This window comes from Cryptomeria japonica, chromosome 6, assembly GCF_030272615.1.
Source record: "Cryptomeria japonica chromosome 6, Sugi_1.0, whole genome shotgun sequence".
Taxonomy (NCBI): domain Eukaryota; kingdom Viridiplantae; phylum Streptophyta; class Pinopsida; order Cupressales; family Cupressaceae; genus Cryptomeria; species Cryptomeria japonica.
Window position 1 is genome coordinate 402,572,005 of NC_081410.1, and position 16,254 is coordinate 402,588,258.

The window sequence follows — 16,254 nt, forward strand, 5'->3', positions numbered from 1 at the left end:
GCGGATGACGACGACCATTGGAGGGTGAGACAGGAGACAGGCATCTAGCAGTGGGGTCATGGGTCCTCCACCAGCACCAAATAGAGGGGGAAAGAGAAATGATCCTGGGGCAGGGACTTCCAGGGCTCAGACTCTGTCGAGGCTATCCGACTCCGAGGGAGGGAGTTCATCATAGCCTTAGAGGTCTCCCTATGTATCATTTTTGTACCATTTTGTATGATGATGTAGACACCTTTAGGTGATTGTAGCCATATGATTTTGAAATCATTGTATCATGACACTTATGATTTTTAAGATATATATATATATATATGAGATGATTCCTCCTTGCAGCAACTATATGCATGTGTACCTATGTGATGTATGTTTCTATGTGATGCTTATGATATGGATGCAAATATGTACATGATGGAATGCAATATATTTTGTTCTTTTGTGGGTTTAATATGTTATGCAAATGCAAATGTGAATGTATGTATAAAATGCAAATGAATATGATAATGCAAATAACTATTTACATGATGAAAATGTAAAATGTGCTAACATGTGTTGTGTGCAAGATGTGATGCAATTGTGATATCTATATGTATGTATGAAATGGTTAATATGTGGTAATGCAGGTGCAAACTATATGAAATACAAATGTTTTTGGTGTGTCATTATACTCAGTCATGTGATAGCAGGCTACACAGACTCAATAAGGATGATGGAGGTCAATCAAGAAAGGGGGATGGAAGATAGAAGATATGAAAGTGAAAGAGCCTCTTGTGCGTTATCATCATTGAGCTTTATTATGGCAAGTAGGTTATGACAATCCAGATATAGGTTCGATCCAGAAAGTCATTGTACCCGTTTGCATGGAGATCAGACAGTCCTAATCAAGGAATGCCCCAGTTCATACTAGACTCCCAATGTCCTCATATCCTTGGACAAGTCATAGCATTACTAAGAGACAATCCACAGATAGCAAAGAAAATAGGTGACGATACCCCATCCTCGCCTTTCTAATCAAAGACATCTTGGAGATAGAATCTCTAGTCAAAGACATCCTGGAAAAGCTAAAAGACATGTCACCAAAAGATAAAATCAAAAGAAAACCAAGACTCGACACCAACATCCACTGTAGTCCTCAAGTTTAGTGTCTCTTGTCACTTGTATAAGTCTTATTCGATTGTGGTCACAATGTTTACTTTCACAAAAGGATAGATAGCATTGAACCATAATGTTGTCTAAATCTGTTGAAAGATTTGATTTGTTGAAGCCCATTGCTGCTTGTGTCTCATCTGAAACTGACTAAATCCATGAAACTGATACTTTATTATGGAGAAGACAAAACTTTATTGTGGATTGGTGATGCAAATGTTGCTTTATTGTGGATTGTGCATGGATAGACTGAAGAAAAATGGAAGAAATTGAACTCCTCAAAACATGTAATGTTCTCAGTTCCACACCCATTACTAGACATAGGATTTGCCTTAGCCACAGATAGGAGCTGATTTATTATGGATGGAAAGGGGTGAAAAGGGAGGTTTATTATGAATGACTAACCAATCTTGGGTAGATCAATAACAAGCCATGATGGGAATGGGTAAGTTTATTATGAATGAATAGGTTGTGAGTGTGTGCAAGGTGAAAGGATAAATAAAATCCTGAAGGAGGGAGGATCAATATCTCTACACATGGTGTCGGTGACCCGGTTTTCACCATGGTACTTTCCCAGGGCGCCAGCGATGTGGTTTTCACCATTGGACGAAATGTTTTTCTGTTTTCCAATTTTTTTTTGTATCACAAGGCGCTTGTTTGCCAGGTTTTCACCAAGTAACAATTTTTTATGTTTTATGATTTTTTTTTAATTTTTTAATTTTTAATTTTTATTTATTTATTTATTTTTTGTATTTTTGAATTAGGATATTCTAAAGAGCTATGTGTAAAACCTGCGAAGGTGCATGCTATTGATAGGATCCTCCAAAGGTTCGCCATCTAGAGTTGAAAGCTGATAAGCACCAGATCCATATGCTGCTGTGATGATGTAAGGCCCAAGCCAATTTGGTTCAAACTTGCCCTTCTTCTCTCTGTCTTGCTGATTCTTAGGATTTTCTTTGAGAACTAGGTCACCTACCTCAAATGTGCGAGGCTTGACCTTATGATTGCAATTGCGACTCATTCGTTGTTGATAAGCCTTGAGATGATTAAAAGCAGTTTGTCTTCGTTCATCCAATAGTTCAAGTTCCTGTAAGCGAGAGACTTTGTCATCTTCATTAGTGATAATGTTTTGCAAAGAGACTCGTAAAGAGGGTAACTCGACCTCAATAGGCAAGATAGCTTCAACACTGTAGACAAGTGAATAAGGTGTAGCTCCAGTAGGTGTGCAGACGCTTGTGCGGTAAGCCCAAAGTGCGGGATTAAGTTGAATATGCCAATTGCGGCCAGCATCATCGACTATCTTTTTTAGAATTTTAAGTGGTTTTATTAGATGCCTCAGCTTGGCCATTACCTTGGGGGTAATAAGGTGTGGAGAAATGATGGGTAATATGGAAGCGATCACAAAGTTCACGAACATCTTGATTTTTGAAGGGACGCCCATTATCAGTGATGATGGAAATAGGAATACCGTATCGACAAATGATGTAGTTGAGAATGAATGTAGCAATCTGTTTTCCAGTGACTTGTATAAGAGGCACGACTTCGATCCATTTTGTGAAGTACTCTGTGGCAGTGATGATGAATTTGTGGCCATTGGAAGAAGGAGGGTGAATCTTGCCTATGAGATCGAGTCTGCATTGGCAAAAGGGCCAAGGAGTCGCAATTGGTTGAAGTTCTTGTACTGGTGCATGAATGAGGTCTCCATGTAGTTGACGTTGCTTACATTTTTTGACAAACTGATATGAGTATTTTTCCATATTAGGCCAGTAATATCCAGTCCTGATGAGTTTCTTGGCTAAGGTAGGACCACTAGAATGTGGACCACATATCCCTTTATGAACTTCACGTAACGCAATTTGAGCTTCATCCCTTTCTAAACATCTAAGAAGGGTGCCATCTAGACCTTGACGGTATAGAATATCGGCTAAAATGACGTATCAAGAAGATTGACGAATGAAAGTGCGACGTTGATTGTTGGATAAGTCAGGAGGAAGGGTATTATTACGAAGGTATGTGAAAATGGAACCATATAATTGGGAATCAGGACCAATGACACATATCATCTCAGTAGGAGTGATCTCATATGAGGGAACCAAAAGGTTATCCACCAAGAACTCATAGCGGGTTTCATTCTGTGGTAGGTCGATTAGTGAAGCAATGGTAGCCATGGCGTCCGCGACTCGATTTTGATCCCTTGGTATTTGCTCAAAGTTTAACTTCACAAAATGTTGTTTTAGGTCATCCACCATTTGTTTGTAAGGCATTAATTTTTCATCTTTTGTTTGGTAGTCATCAATTGCTTGACGAATTACAAGTTGAGAGTCCCCAAAAACATGAAGTTCTTGGATCTTCCACTGAACTGCAATCCGTAATCCAGTTGTTAATGCCTCATATTCTGCTATGTTATTAGTGCAAGGAAATGATAATCGATATGATTTTGGTATGGAATCCCCTTGAGGTGTGATGAAGAGGATGCCAACTCTGCACCATGCTGTGTGTATGAGTCGTCAAAGTATAGTTGCCAAGGATTTGTGCGTGATACTGTCAAGATGGATTCATCTGGAAATTCTAAAGTTAGAGGAGCATCATCTATCATGGGAGAATCTGCTAATTGATCTGCGATAGCTTGTCCTTTTATTGCTTTTCTGTCCACATATTCAATGTCGAATTCACTTAGGAGCATCACCCATTTGGCTAGTCGACCAGTAAGCGTTGCTTTATTGAGAAGGTATTTCAATGGATCTATTCTTGCGACCAACTTAGTTTTATGAGTTAGCATGTAATGTCATAATTTCTGCAAAGCAAAGACCACAGTGAGACATGCACGCTCAATTGGTGTGTAATTTAGCTCATATCCCACCAAAGTATGACTGATGTAGTAGACTGCCTTTTCTTTGCCCTTAGCATCTTGTTGAGCTAAGAGTGCCCCCAGTGCTGTTGAAGTAGCGGATATGTATAGTAATAGAGGTTGTTTTGGAACTGGTGGCATCAATACTGGCGGATTCAGAAGATAATATTTGAGTATCTGGAAAGCTTGTTGGCAGTTATCATCCCATTTGAATTTGATGTTTTTGTGTAGTAGATGTTGAAAAGGATGACACTTATCTGCAAGTCGTGCTATGAATCTTCGTATGGACTGGAGTCTCCCTTGCAAAGATTGAAGGTGACTGATATTTCTTGGTGGTTGCATCTCTAGGATTGCCTTGACTTTTGCTGGATCGGCTTCAATCCCTCTTTTTGAGACAATGAATCCCGGGAGCTTCCCAGAGGTTACTCCAAAGACACATTTCTTGGGGTTTAATCTTACTTTGTATTTTTCCAACCAATAAAAAACGACTGAAATGTCCAAATGTGTATCTCTGTCTATTGATTTGCCCAAGAGGTCATCAACATAATCTTCGACAGTAACGTGCATGAGATCATGAAAGATAGTAGTCATGGCTCTTTGATATGTAGCGCCTGCATTCTTTAGCCCAAAGGGCATGACATTCCAGCAGAAAGTTCCCCAAGGACAAGTAAATGTTGTTTTGTGCTGATCCTCAGATGCGATCTTTATTTGATTATAGCCAGAGAATCCATCCATCAAAGATAACATCGCATGACCTGCTGTGAGATCTACGATCAGGTCAATATTTGGTAATGGAAAATCATCCTTAGGACAAGCTTTGTTGATGTCTTTGAAATATGTGCATATTCTGATGCTACGATCTGGAATACTGACATACACTAAGTTGGAGATCCATTTAGGATAGTTAATTGGACGTATGAATCCGACATCCAATAATTTTTCAAGCTCCGCTTTGACTAATAATGCCACTTGTGGATGCATCTTTCTTAATTTTTGTTTCATTGGTTTTGCCCCCGAATTGACTGTCAAATGATGCATTACTAAATCTGGATCCAGTCCAGGCATATCAGTGTATGACCATGCAAAATTGATTTGTCACTCTATGAAGAAACTTATGAACTTTGATCTTTCTATCTCTGTCAAAGAATGTGCTAGGAATATGTTATGTGGAATGTCTTCTGTACCAATGTTTGTTTTGACGGTCTCCTCTACTAACATAGATGATTTTTCTTCATATGATGCTAGGAGAATGTCAAGCCTTCCACCTTTGGGTGCTTTAGAGAGGTTTTTCGCCCTCCAATACGTCCTTTCTTTTTACTTTTTTGGGGTCAGACAGTGCCACAATGTGGTTTTCACCATAAGACCCTTGATTTGTTTTTATTTTTATATTTTTGTGACTGGAAGGCCCAACACCCTCATTAAAATATGCCATGCTGTTGAGCTCTATAGTGTATCCCGCCTTATGGTCCCCAGGGGGAAGATTATCTCGTATGCCTAAATAGTCAATAAAGGCTTCATCATTTTGGAATGTGTCAAACTGTACAGGTCCTTCATGGTCCCAGTCAATAAGTTGGTGCTGGACAAGGGGAAGGCCTTCAATTTTTTCAAAGTCAGCGGGACTAAGGGTGAAGATGCAGTTATATTTAGGTATGTCGAGGTCATTGTTGGCACTCTCCTCATCTGTCTCGATCGTGAACAAATCCAAATTGTCATCACTAGTAGCGCATTCCGAGACAGGTGTTCTCATTTTTCATGATTTCGACCTAGAACCTAGAGGCAAGGATTGTGTGGGATCCTCAAGGGTTGCCTCTTGACCAGCTTTGAATTTTCTATAAAATTCCTCTTCTTCTATGGGTTCACCTGGTTCTCTGAATGTTTTGATGAGTTCATAGTCACTGGAGGATTTGTCTGAACCCCATTCCCATTCATTGGAGTCTGTGGAATAACGGTTCTCTTGTTGGTTTTTGGCAGCTTTGATTTGTAATGCTTCTTCTATCTTTCGAGTATTGACCTTGGAAGACATGAAACCAAGTCCTTTCGAGCGTTCCTTTTTGAATGTCAATTCTAGTTGCAAAGGTTGAATGATACCTTCCTTTCTTAAGCCAAGAGGACTTTTACCATCATACCCAAATTTTTGTAGGATCTTGAATCCTTTGCCATATTTTTCACATGGTATGCTGATATGATCCTGTGTATCATTTTCAGGGTCTTTGTAAAGCATTTTGTATAAATCTTCTTCTTCCATTTCACCCCACTTTTGGAAGATAGTAGGATCTCATTTTAGTGTAATGATGGATACCCATTTAAAAGGATGTGGTCGTCCATATTCTTTTGGTGAACTCATAACCTGTTGTAAGCACAGGGTTTGATTCAAAGTGTATTCACCCATGCCTTTGTCCTGATATTTCCCTTTAATCTCACCTTGTTATGATGTTGAAGGTTTTAATGATTCAGGATCAATGTATGCAGAAGAAGGAACAACTTCTCTATTACTTGGAATGATCGTCTCAATTTTTGGTCTCAAGTTATTGCAATATATGAATGGATTAGGATCATCATTTACTGTTATTTCAATGCCATTGTGGGGAAACTTAATGCATTGGTGGTATGTAGATGGGACTGCCCTCATCTCATGAATCCACAGACGTCCTAGCAATATGTTGTATGTGAGATCCAAGTCTAGGACTTGACAAACCACGTCCTTTGTAACTGGCCCAACTATGAGAGGTAAGGTGACTGTGCCTTTGGATGAACGCTCTTCATCATCATATGCTTTGATGGTAATTTTGTTTGTAGCATTCATGACTTTATCAGAATATCCCAATTGTATTATTGTGTTCAATGTACAAATGTTTAGACCTGCTCCTCCATCTATCAAGACTTGTTTTATTTGATGTTTGTATAGGAAAGCTTCGATGTGTAAAGGTGCATTATGTGGTTGGCTCACGAAGGCGTTGTCAACTTCTGTGAATGTAAGGGAGTGTGGAACAGAAAGGTATCCCACCATGGCTTGAAATTGGTCCACGTTCAGATCAGTAGGAACAACAGTGTCTCTCAAGATTTTGGCAAGAATGGCTTTATGTGCAGGGGATATGCGTAAGAGCTCGAGGATGGAGATAAGCGCGGGTGTCTTCCCTAACTGTTCTACAAGGTCATACTCAGGTTTGGTTGACGAGGAAGCGATGTTTTTAGCTGGAGCACCTTGCAAAGTGAATTTACCCCGATGGGTTGTAACATTACATTTAGAGGTAGGTTCAGAAGAAGATCCAATGCCTTTGAGGACAATTTTGGGTCTTTGGGTAGAATTATCAGGTGTTTTGTCCTTGATGATAATCGTAGAGACATAATTATCCATTGAAATGTGATTGATAGTTGAATCATAATTATAGGATGCTCTGGTATAGTTGGTTTGGTCATTTGTGGCTTTAGATTTTCCCTTGTCATGTTTAGGGAATGGTTCCTTAAACATTTCATGTTCTTCATTGGATGAGTGTCCCTTAATCTCAATGTCGCCTCTATTAATGAGATCTTGTATAATATTCTTCAAACGATGACAATTTCCTATCTTATGACCTTTGCTCTTATGAAATTCACAATACTCATCATCATTCCACCAATTTGGTTTGACCTTTGGCTCATATGGAGGCAAATCTGGAATTGTTATTATCTTGTTTGCCACTAGCTTTTTGAAAACTAACTCTAGTGGTTCTCCCAATGGGGTGTACTTCCTTTGTGACTTTGAAGTTGTTTGAGTATTCACCTGATTGTTTGTAGAGCTTGATCCAAAAATGATTTTGGGTTGTACTGTATTGGCATCAACAACACCATCATTGACTGTGTTCTTGTTTTTATTCCAAAATCTTGGCTTGTCTTTTCCTTTATAGTCCTCTTTGTTTTCTTTGAATTTTTTGACAATGCCTTGCTCAATTAGGACATTTTCTGTCGCTAAGCCTTTTTCAATGATGTCCTTGAAGGTGGACAAACAAGATTTTCTTAGATCATAACCAATGTCTTTGTTAACATTTTGGGTGAACATCTCTACCATTTGTTTTTGTGGAATTTCACAAGAGCATTTGCTGGCTAGATTCCTCCATCTTTGTAAAAATGATGAAACAAATTCTCCATCCTTTTGTTTGGTGTTACACAAAGTAGTGACTGATATGTCTATCTCTATGTTGTATGAGAAATGTCAGATAAATGCCTCTGCTAAGTCACCCCATGACTTAATTCCAAGTGGAAGTTAGGAGAACCATTCCGCTTGATCACCTAAGCTCTGTGGGAATAATCTCATCAAATATGTCTCTTCTGCTGCTACCTCAATGCAAGTTGTGAAAAACTGTCTTATATGTGCCTTAGGATCCCCTTTGCCTCTGTACTTATTGAACTTAGGTGTCACGAAATGTGTAGGAAAAGGAGGCAATGGAATGATTTTGTCAAATGGATAAGGACATATGTCTCTCATTGTGTAAGCTGGCTTTGGTGTATTTATGTCCTCCATTTTATTTTGTAAGTCCTTTATTTGTTGTTCCAAATTGTTCTTAGGTGGAGACCAACTTCTTGGACCATACCCCATGCCTGAACCACCAGGTGGAGGACAAGCATGTTGCATATATGGATGGTATTGATCATACACATGTTCATATGGAGGAGGTCTATAGTGATGTTGCGTATAAGGACCACTTGGTATAGAGTCATGATGAGGAATGTAATATCTATTTTGTCCATGTATACCATACTCTACAGGCATGTCATGAGTTTGTTCCAATGCGTTGCCCCCAAATTTGATGCGGGGTTTCCTTGTGTCCAAATTTTGATCATGCCTTTGGATATCCAATTGCTTTGGTGGTTGGTCCTTAGAATTGGCATGTGATTGAGTATATTTTTCTGCATAAGACTTCCATAATGGTCTGCGAAGGTGAGTATCATATGCTTGACCATGTGTATGTAGGACCTCAAGTTTTTGAAACAAAGATGATGGTGATTCAGGCACAAAATGCAGTCCTCTATTGCCTGCACTATTAGGCCTCCTTTGATTCATGTTGAGTTGAAGTTCTTGCAAACGTCAATTTTCCATTATTTGAGACATGTCAAAATCATGAGGAATTTTGGCTCCACTTTGTGCCATCACTTGTAAGAAGTATTGTCTATCTCTCATTATTTCCTCAACCAATCGATTAAAATGGGGATCCATAATGTAGTCTTCCACTTCTGCTGAATGTACTAAAATATTGTCCATATTGTCATTGTGTGTATCATTGTTATTTGTAGTGTCCATGCTCTCAACATTTGGAATGTTTCTGTAGGCATCCATGTCAGGTAATGTGTTATGATCAGAATTGAAAAAGACATCATTGTCATACTCATAGACACTCATGTTTGCGGACTCTTGAGCCTCTTTATCTTCTCTCTTAGATTTTTGGGAACGGGTTTCAACCATGAACTAGGTATTGACCAAGATGTGTGAGACTAGATGAAAATGGAAAGGGTATGGAAGACTAAGAGTTGTATGGAATGTAAATGACTCTAAGGTGTACTTGCAATGTCCAAAGTGTAAGACCAAGTATGTGTGTAGTAGAGTAGGTGTGACTTCCAAAGAGATGATAGTTTCTCTTGATGAGGTAAGTTGACCTTGACTCTAAGTAAGACCAAATGAGACCCAAACGTGATAGACCTTGATGAGGGACCACTTAGCAAAATGTTGTTATATGTAGTGTGTTGACAAAGCAAGATGAGGACAAGCAAGTGACCTTTTGACTCAAGTTTAGACAAATGTGAATGTAATGCAAGGAGTAAAGCAATGACGAACTTTGTGAGAACCAGAAATAGGTTGAATGCTAGATGAAAAACCCGAAGAGATAACCTAAGAAGCTCAAGAATGCTGAAACCGATTGCTCTTATTTGCTGGATTGTGAGTTTTTCAATTCTGAACACAGACATAGTTTTTTCATACATAGACGCATTTATGAGGTTTTGTAAATGAAAGTTGCTCAAAAGAACATAGACGCAGTTCTGCCCTTCACAGATGCGATTCAATGACACAGACGCGTTTCTAAAAACTTAGTGCAATTTTTCTAATGTGTGAAGTTGTTTGTTGTGACCCAATCTGAAATTTTGACTATATTTCCATGACAAGAGGATACAATGTTGATGAAGACTCAATGTTTGCAAGTGTTTAGACTCAAAAATGATTCCAAGAAAAGTGTGTTGCTTGATGTAAAATTGTTTTGCATACACTTGAAGACACAAAAGACACAATGTTTTGATGTTTGGTCTTAAATGTTCAAAATAAGACAAACACAATTCTTATGGTTGGCCAGGACAATAGTTGTTGATCCCACATGAGGCTACGCTATTCAGAGCGGATACTTAGATGCTTGACCCCACTGGCTCCACCCTCGACACTCACTTCTTGGGGCAGCCAAGCATCAGTCCTCACGAAAACTCCCCTGTGGCAAACTTTGTATCTCTACTAAGAACCGTATGTGTGTGGGCCGCTCCAAAGGTCCGACCTCCTGCCCCAACAACTAGAAGGATTTTGGCTTCTAAAACAAAAAGGTGCTAGTAAGGGCATCCGCTTGTGTGGCCATACATGCGACACTTTCAGCTTTGTAAATACAGAAGGCTCCCAGCCAATAGGGGTTACGCCCTACAAATGATCAAATAAATTTGATCAAAGGGGTTTATGGGGAGACATAGTGTCGGTATGAACTAATCAGCACACATTATCCATAGTTTTCACCATGGATATAGTTGTTTATAGTGGTTCGAAAGAGGATGGCTTTTCCTCGCTACCACTTGGGTCGTTCTCTCCTCACTAGTAGTCCTAATGACCACACAGGGAGATAGGCCCTCTAAAGATGAAACAAAAAGAGCCTATTGCCCAAGACACAAAAGACACTGGTTCAATTTTAGTGCACCAATTGAAGTGTTTGATAATCTATGAAAACAAGGCACACAATAAAGATCAAAAGAAATTCCTTGTCACGATCCTGCAACAAAGATTTGTTAGTAGTTTGTATTGTTTCAAATGATCACCCCTTCCTGCAAGCACACAAGTTAGGTAAATTTTAGATCCAAAAGACTTTGTGAAATAGGGGCCTTCGACAAAATGATTTTGCTTTGAAGACAAGCTGCACCAATTTCATTAGCTAGATCTGAAGATGTTAGCTCAAAATAAACCAGACCTGAAACATTAAATGCAAGACAAAATGGCGAAAATGAAAACCCTACATTAGGAGATTTTTTTTTTAAAACATAGACGCGATTCTATAACACAGACGCGTTTTAACACCTCACATACGCATTTCTGCAAAAAATGCAAAACAAAAATCCTGCAGAACACAAACGCGATTAAAATGATCACAGACGCGACTAGATCTCATAGATGTGATTAAATCGCCCACAGACGCACCTATAATGAAAGCTTGCAATCTGGAAAATGAAAATACTATCGGAAACACAGACACGGTTCAGAGGTTCACAGACGCGATTCGGGAACATAGACGCGATCCTACAATCTGCAAAAAAAAGTGAAATAATGTTGAAGATGTAGACACGATTCCAGATGTCACAGACGTGGCAGAAAATAAAAAACGCGATCTCAAAATGAGCAAACACGAAAATGTCGAAATGTTGTTGGAAATGTCATATCTGCAACTTCAAAAACACAAAATCTACAACAAAAGATGTTAAATGCAAAAGGGACAAGAGTCCCACCGGGCGTGCGAAAATGTATATGGTGAAAATGGAAACAACAATATTGAAAGGCTAAATGAATTCAACCATAAAACCCTAGCCTAACAATCAATAAAGATCCACCATAACATATGAAGATTACCTAAGACAATGCAAATCAAATGAAATCACAAAGATTATACCATCACATGTCCAATAGGGTTTGGATCTCCATTCTTCCTATCTCCATTGATCTTGCTTGATATATTTGCTCTCATATTTTATATGTGCACAAGAGCTTAACAAAGAATGGAAATGTGGTTGATACCTAGATCGCATATGAAAGTTCGAATGCTAGTGTAGTCGAGTAGTCGTTGAGGGGTTGATAATGATGGAAGCATCTCCTTATATAGAAGACACTATAAGAAATGGAGGGATAAGATTGAGAGGTGTAAAAGATAAATGGTCGGCTATGATTAGAGGGTAGGTAGAGAAAATAAGAAAATAATGAGAGGGTAAGTAGTGTAGGAATTAAGAGATGAATGACATGTGTCATAGATAGAAAAGGTTAATGAATGAATTAAATAAATAAAGATTTAATTAATTAATAGAAGAAGTGGGATCAATTAAATAAATAAAAGTATTTATTTAATTTAGAAAAAGGGGAATTTAAATAAATAAATGTATTTATTTAAATGAGAAATAGGCTAGAAGAGGATAAATGAATTAATTAAATAAATAAAGATTTATTTAATTAATAAAAGAATTAGGCTAAAATAATTAAATAAATAAAAATATTTATTTAATTAGACATGACAATTTTAGGTGTCTACAATATCAATATATACATCATATGGTACATCATGAATAAAGAATAAGTACTTGTTTGATTGATAACAAATGAAAGAGTGATGATCACCTCTCATGCTAAAAAATCTACATGGGTTGCAAAGAATCAAATGGTACATCTATATATGGTACATAAAAAAAAACAATCCTCTGCATCTACATCAAGCTGTGACAATTTGCTCAAGGATGGTTAGACTTGTCCCTGTCTTGGAGGTCCCTGTCCCTGATCCTGTCCCAGGGATCCCTATGTGGATCTTGATGCTGACCCAGTACTCTACCCACTACTCTGTGATGAGTCCTCTTGCTAGACCCACCAGTGCTTTGACTAGATCTCCCTGATCCTCCACTAGATCCTTACTATGAGAAGAATTGGATCCTCTTGCTCTAGGTGGAGCTGTGTATACCTCACACTGATCCATAGGAACGACTCGCTCATACTGAGCCCTGTACCATCCGGCCTGGTGAGAAAGAGCCTATATCTCTACCCCTTGCCTCTCTACCATGGCAACCAAAAATGCCTCTCCCCCTCCTCCTCCATCGGCCTGGCGTCGCGCCTCATCCCTCTCTCTCTATTATACCTCTCAATCATCTCCTCAGTCCTTTGTTGAGCATGCTCAATGGAATCCCTCACCACTATAGCTACTTCCCTCTCCTACAATAGTCCATTCCTCTCTCTCTCTGGAGTTGCACCCTGGTTTGCTGTATCCCTTTCCCTATAGAAGCTATCTCTCTTAGTAGTAACGATTCACAACCTCTCCTTTGCTTGGGTCACCGCCTCCTCCAAGGAATTGATCCGTGCTACTGGATCAGGTGGTGCCAATGAGCCCTCTCCTCTCTCATCCATTTTATGTTTTCAAGGTCGTATCGGTCGCATGGAGGTCTTACCTTTGCTCTACTCCTATCCTTGTGTCTGTGATGGTGTGGATGTTGGGGAATTAACATCCATGACCTAAGCCTATATCCCTATCGTCTCTGTCCCTCCTCCTCCTATCCTCTCCCCTCCTTTTTCTCTCCTCTCCCTCCTAGCTGGCATCATTGGTGCCGCTAGAATCCCTCGTGCCCATCTCAAAATTGTGGTAGTTGCTACCTCTACTCTACCTCTAGCAGCTGGATAAGCGTCTAATCTAACACCTTGAGCTCTTACCTCCCTCCTCCTACTCCCCAATGGAGCTAATTCTACTCTCCCAACTTAACTGGGCCTGTGCTAAGCCCACAATGCTGTATATGCATCTATAACCCCTGGATCTACAACTCCTGCTTGAGAATCCCATACGGTAGGTGCTAACCATGTCCACTCATCAATTATAGCATGTCAAACTCCCAAGAGTGCTCCCCACTTTGTGGCTCACTCTACGATAATCCTCTTAAACCTATGGGGCGCCTCAAGGACATCTTGTTCAAAACCAAACTGGTGCTAGACCTTGTCAAGTCTGTACTACTCTATCACATGCTCTCTCTTGCCGATAATGTACATATAAGTAATGACATAAGGGATATGTCAGTGATCCTCGGGCCAACCAACTAGTGCCATATATGGTCACCATGTAACATGAGAAACATCTAACCTGTCAAAAATGACCCTCCATTAATCAAAATCCTCTATCTCCTCATAGTGTATCCCATCTTCATAGCCATATACAATAGGAAAGTATGTTTCCTTGTCTGCACATCCTACTGGACAAGTCACCATAAAATGTTCGCATGCCCACACCTGGAGTAGAGTCACATAGCCAAAACTACGACCTCCATGATAGCATATTTTATGGAGATTTCTATATAACAGTTAAAATGAGGGTCCCCAAGCCATCAAACAACCACCATCTATAACATCAATGCAAACCTATATCATACACAAAACAATTGATCGCCTTCCTCTGTCTGGCGAAATCCAGTGCACATACAAAAAAGTAGATATGTTGATCAAGAGGTGCCTTTTGTAAAGCCTGATCTAATTTATCCATGATGTAGTTGCACCCCTACTCCAATAAACCTCTGTATAGCATCATCTCGGGGTGCCTGATCTGCAATCACCCTAACTCCTTGAATCGATAGTTTTAGGATGCGATATACATCCTCGCCAGTGACGGTAATCTCCCTAGTTGACATGTGAAAGGTGATTGTGTCGCTCCTCCATCACTCTACTAGTGCGGTTAGCATAAGACATATGGGATCGAATGTGTGGCATACATGCTAGATGACCTAACTTGATCGCATCAATGTGAGCCCAATCTACAGGCCTGAATCCATCAGGTACTCTCAGGATGATTGAACGCCTCTCCCTTTTAGTGATCTCGCTATCCCTTTTAGCAAACCTGTCATTGTGGGATCGCATTTGTGATTCCCTCCTAATCTACCTGAACCCACCTATGTGCGTAAGCGGCGGGAACACATTTTTGCCACTTTAGCACACAATCGTGCGGTTCACGAACCAGCGGGATCACTTATTCTACAATATTAAATGCTTAAAAATGCTAAAAATTAAAAGAAAAGCTGGAGTTTTTTGAGACATACCTCTCAATTAGGTCGCCTTCTCCACCTGACACTCGCCATGACATCCGCATGATGCTTCGAAATCTCCCTAGCCGCAATCTCGTCTAATATGCTCAAAGCTCTCAACTGTGCAAAGGAAATCTAAAAGGATTATGATTTAATCTTAAATCTCTCCCATGCATAGTCAAAATGAATGGTAAATTTCCAAATTTGTTAATATAAGGCTTCCCAAATCCCTATTTTCATTGTCCCAGTCCCTTTGGGACCATTTTGCTTCCCATTTCTTCATGCGATCATCTTTATGAGTGTCATTCTCGCTTGCTAAACCTATTTCTTGTCCTTCTTTTGCTTAGTCTTTCAGGTTGCTAGCGTCTTTGGTCTGTGCACTAATGCTATTTTAGCGTCATCGCAAAGAGGGGCAAAATGTAGACACCGAAAATTTGATTAATTTAATTAATTGAATTTAGTTATCATGAACACCTTTAATTAAGTAATTATGCATTATTTAATTAATTAGTGTTCCTTCCCTCTAACTAATTAATTCTATTGATTATGCTATAGTCCCCCTTTAATTAAATAATTGATAATTATAAATCAATTAATAATTATAAATCAATTAATTAATTGAATTTGCCCCCTTTCTTCTATTAAATACATCAAATACACAATTTGATTATTTAATTCATGTTGCCATTTTTCCTCTTAAATTTCCTCATAGAATTAATTAATTAATTTAATTAATTCTATTTCTCCACATGTCTCCTAACTTTATCCCCTATCTAACCCTTCCTCTAGGCTAACCCACCTAGCTAACCATGGGTTTTAGTCAACCTTATCCCCAACCCTCACCATATGTGTGCATATTCCTAAAAATATCTCAAAATTCCCTAAATATCCCAAATTCCCTAAAATTTGGGGAATGTTGTCGAATTTGTGGAAAATTCCCTAAAATTTACAAAAATATCCCAAATTTCCTCAAACATGGGAATTACATGATTTTTCAATCTCTTTTCGAATAGAACCTTCTAATTTGGGTGGCATACTCCCAAGTGGGCATGTGTCCTCAGGGGCACATGCCATTCCTTTCAATGACACATGTCTTTCTTAAGGACACATGTCATTCTTATCCATGACACTTTCCCTTCTTAGGGACATAGACCTCATTCTTGTACCCTTCCATCTTCCATTCAAGCCTATTTAAACCCCTCATTTTTCTTCAAAAATCATCCACTTTCATTTTCGTAAACTCA